The sequence below is a fragment of the Erigeron canadensis genome, chromosome 5 (genome assembly GCF_010389155.1).
Source record: "Erigeron canadensis isolate Cc75 chromosome 5, C_canadensis_v1, whole genome shotgun sequence".
In the NCBI taxonomy this organism is placed as follows: Eukaryota; Viridiplantae; Streptophyta; class Magnoliopsida; order Asterales; family Asteraceae; genus Erigeron; species Erigeron canadensis.
Genome location: NC_057765.1, coordinates 28,161,406 through 28,166,673, shown reverse-complemented (window position 1 = coordinate 28,166,673; position 5,268 = coordinate 28,161,406).

The window sequence follows — 5,268 nt, the reverse complement described above, 5'->3', positions numbered from 1 at the left end:
ACCTGAATCTTGAAATAATTCATTCCGAACATTATTTTCGCAGTCTTCTTGATTCCGGTTATTCTGATTTTCAGATTCATATTCATTTTCAAATTCAAAATCTGCTTCATCGGAACCAAGATTAACTTCAACTTCATATTCTTGACTCATATTGTCAATTTTTTTCCTATTTAAGGTTGCACCATGGTTTTCTTTTTTAAACTCAAGTTCATTATCGTTTCCAATTCCTTCTCTGTCCAATATATTAGTCACATACAGATCCACATCTTCTCCTTCTTTAGCTAAAAACTCCTTCACAGAAAAAACATCATTGATCTTCCAGTATACCTTTTGCAAGCTGGCATCATCTCCATAATTTGATTTGAATTCTTTGATTATATCCAACAACAACAACTTCATCTCAATTATAGCATCTAGCTTATAATCAATTAATGTTAAACAATCCTACAAAATTAATTGATAAGAAAACTATTTAAAATCAGAAATGATTTTACACCTAGAAATGGTTTCAATAGAAAGAAATTTATTCATAATCAAAAATTATTTTACGTGTACATTGTGATATCTATATAAACAAATATATTAAAGATCAAAAATGATGTTACTTGTACATTGTGATATCTATACAAAGAAACATATTAAAGATCAAAAATGATTTTAAGAATAGAGTGTACCTTTTTTCCAAAAGCCAACAAATGTTCCGTTGAACCAAAATCTTCAAAAGCATTCTCTCTTTCTGCACGATATTTTAAAAAAGGAGTCCAACTTTTGAATATAGGTCGTTGTCGACAAACAGGTAGCCCTTCAGTTTTTGTACGGTCAAGATAAAGCAGCTAAATAAAAGTAACACAATGAAAAGTTTCAGTGTCAAAAAACACAAATACAATATGGATAACAAAATAAACTTACAGTTAAGAAGGTAGATGGACCAGCATTTGGATTTGTTGCAGCACTCTCTCTGTTCCAATTATTTTTACTCTTTTGTAATTCATTCAGCAAAAAACCAATCCAATCTATGTCAGAAATAACTGTTTTACTTGATATATGTTCCAAAACATCATACTTAACAAGACCACTGGTTTCGCATCCTATCATTGTATTGGCAAAGAGCATTAAGAAATTCATCTTAAAAAATTCATCAGTTGCGCCATTTGAATTAGTGATTGCCGATTCAATTTCAGACATTGTAATATCTCTCACATTACCAAATTGATTACACCACTCTTTAACAAAAGAATCACTCACTTTGTCCAAAGACTTAATGTCAACTTTTCCACCAGCAATTCCAAATACATCAAATACAGCATCACGATCACATTTGATCTCACCTTTTGATGTCCTTATCAGCATTTCGTCCTTATCGAATGAGTCAACAACATAGAACAAAAGATCCAATGGTAGATCAATTATATCAAAACCTATTAATGAACCAAAACCTAAATCACATACAGCTTTCTTCTGTATTTGATTAAGAGCTGTCATTACAGCAGCTAATGGTTTCGGCTTAGTTGTGAATTTCATATGTCTTTTCGAACCTTTAGTTGTATTATTTTTAGGTGAGAATCGCTTTACAGAAGATAAGAAAGGTTTTGTAAAAAGTTGACTATCATCAATCTTAGGAGATTTTTTAGAAACCCTAGTCCTCTTATTTGATTTCGGAGGAGACGGATATAACGATTCATGTGTAACTTCTGCGAAAAAAAGTTACACAATAATTAAATCAAATATAATTCACAAAAACTTTATATCCGTATTTCTATCAAAGTATCATCAATAATTACACATCTATATAATAAATAAAATTCGAATCAAATATCAAAAAATCATAAAGAAATATAATATTAACTTAAAAAAAAAAAACCTAGAAAAATCTTCATTATATAATACACTAACAAGTAACATGTAATAATTTAGAAAAAACAAAAAGAATATAGAACATTCAATTTACCTGAATCTGCAGTACAGTTTATAGGTATGAAATCTTCAGATTTTTCAATGATGTTTTTGCGTTTAGAGTAAGATGATAAAACCTTTGACATAATATAATATTTAATAATTCTCTTGAAATGATGAGGAAGAACTGTCACATACAGCAGTTTTCGTATTTTGAAGAACATGAAACTGAGATTCAGTTTTTAAGTATTTCTAGAAATGAGAAAAGAAAATAAAATCTTACTATCAGAGAAAAATCAATCATATTGTATACTAAATTACATAAATACCACTTACTATAGTGTTTATGTGAATCCAAAATCATAATTGATTTTGTATTATTTTAGGGGTAATTATGTAATTTCACTAATTTCACAACTAAAACCTAAGCGTGTAAAAAATCATAATTGATTTTGAATATTTTAGTAATATAGAATCCAAATTCATGCGTAAAATCATATATGATTTTGTATAGTTTTAGAAACTTTATGTGAAATATCAAATTTAGTTTTACATAATTTTCATGATATGTTTTTTTGATAAATTAAATATGACTTCGTATAGTAGTTTTTTAACACTGCATACCAAAATTAAATAAGATTTTATAACGTTTTTTGACATTGTTTGTTGAATAAAATAAAAATCATATATGATTATGTATAAATATGAATAAAATCAAACATGATTATGTATAAGTATGAATAAAATCAAATATGATTTCGTATAAATAATTCAAACTATGTTTAAAATCATAAATGAGTTTCTAAAGTTTTCCTCTAATTTATGTGTAAAATCATTTTTGATTTCGTATTGTTTTTTTATGAATGAGATGGAAGTTAACAAAAATTTACTACACAAAATCATATATGATTTGATATACATGGTTGACTAATTACCACTAAAATCATATAAGATTTTGAGTAGGATTAATGTTATCGAAATCATTTTTTTTGTCTATATTTATAAATAAAATCATATATGATTTTCTATATATGTTTTCCCCCATGCATACCTAAAATCATTTTTGATTTTGAATATCACACTTCATACTTTAAATCATTTTTGATTTTGTATTAGTTTCTTTGTATGTAACTTATTTTATACAGAAACCTATAAAAAGAAATAAATTCAGATACTTGGATCTCAAACCAATATATAGTTTTTTCAAAGTTTCCATTAATTCAAAACTTTATAAACAATACATACTTTTTTCAAAGTTTCCATTACTTCAAACCAGTTTCTACACAAATCACAAACTTCACCTCTTTTCTTTCAGATACTTGGATCTGAAACCAAGATATAGTTCTCTTATGTGTCTTTTGCTATGTTCAGCTCCATACGATACTACCTCTTCTTCCATTAATGTTTTCAAATTGTTAGCTCTATGTCGCAGTATCGTTTCAATGTACCTAAATCTCAAATTGAACAACACATTTTCTTGTCCTTCAGATTCTTTTGGAATTGAACAGTCCCAATTCTTTAGAATTTGTGAATGATAACATTCCATGTGACGCATTAGAAATATGCCAGAATCAATCGAATTCTTCTTTGTATTCCATTTTATTCTGAGCTGCTTGGCTTTAAGTGACTTAATCTGCAGAAAAGGTTATGCTGTGCAAATACAATAAAAATAATCAGGAAAAATTTATATAAAATGAAAACAAAACATGAGTACTTAACAATAGTTACCACAATCTCTATAGTCTTTCTGTATTTTTCTTCAAATTTTTTCCCTGGAATGTTGTTGTCTATAACATGAAATGCTGGTTTCCATCTTATGTCATAAACAAACAAATAAAAATCTTCTGAAAAACAAATTGTGAAGAACACCTGACAACATATGAAAGTAGAAATTAAATTCAAGAAACTGAAATTAAAAAATATAAAATTAAAATAAGTGAAACATACCAAATCAATTCCTTTCAATGACTTTAAATGTTCAACATTGTAAAAGAAGAACGACCAACTACTACTGAAAAGCATAAAACGTTCTTTGTCGTCCATAGAATTATCTTCTAAAAAGAACTCATCTGACTGCATTTTAAAAAGTACGTAATTACAATAAAATATAGACAATGAATAACAAGTTATATAATGCAAAAAAAGTACAAAAAACTTACAAAAATATGAGTTGGGAAAAACAATCTCTTTATTCCTTCTTTTTTCATCGATTGTTCTTGGAAATTCAATACTGATGCCCAACAATTTACAATCTCTCTTTGAATATGTTTTCCAGGTTCAAAACACTGAAACATATGACGCCTGGCGTTTCAAAAAATTTGTCGCTTTTGAAAACTACATCCCTATTATTAAATAAAAAAAGAAAGTTAAAACAAGTGTTAAGGGATTAAAATCATTTTTGGTTATTAAATATAAAATTATACTTAAATTAATAAAAAGATAAAACTTACATTCGTGTGCCCTTGTACAAAGAAAACATAAGCATTGCATAAAAAACTTCCATTTCATCCAATTCATCTCTTGCTCGTATTATAGTGGAAAAAGAATCTTTCTGAAAAATTGGCTCCATAATAGAAGTTTGATCAGATTTTGATACTTCATCATTCAATACTTTTTCAACTTCATCATCACCTTCTTGCTCAACTTCTTGGTTATCTTTAGGATCAACTTCTTTTTCAACTTCTTTTTCTTGTTCAGGCTGAATCTCTTGCCCAACTTCTCTATCAATTTCATGCTCACCTTCTCGATCAAATTGTTGTTCATCTTCAAGCTCTACTTCAGCATTCAATTTTTCATCCACATCATAACCAGCATTGTAAGCAACTAAGTTCATTTCTACATCCTCGTTTTCATAATCAACATCATCATTCACACCATGTAAATTGTAAACAACTAAACTCAATTCTCTGTCCATATTATCAGAACCTTCAACCTCATTATCATCATCTCTTGAAACAAATACCAAATCTCTTATCTTGTCCTCATTCACCTCTTTCTTTTTAAGCAAATCATCAAGAAACTTTTTGTCCAAAGAAAAAATTTCGGACAACTTCTCGCGTTTATCAAAAAAAGTATCATCGTCACCAAACTTTTTTGATATATCAGTGAATATTTCAATCGTAGATGACTTCATATCATTCACTGTTCTAAAACTATCCTTAATCATATGCAGGTAGCCCTATTCAAAATTAAATGCTTGATCAAAATCAAAAATTATTTTAAGCATGTTTTCTGAAAAACCTATAAAATATCATATATGATTTTGTATAGGACATTAACCCAAAACTAAATTATTTCCATCCAGAGAAACCTATTTATAAAAACTTTTATTTTACTCGTAGTTTGTAACATTCTTACACAAAAACATATATGATT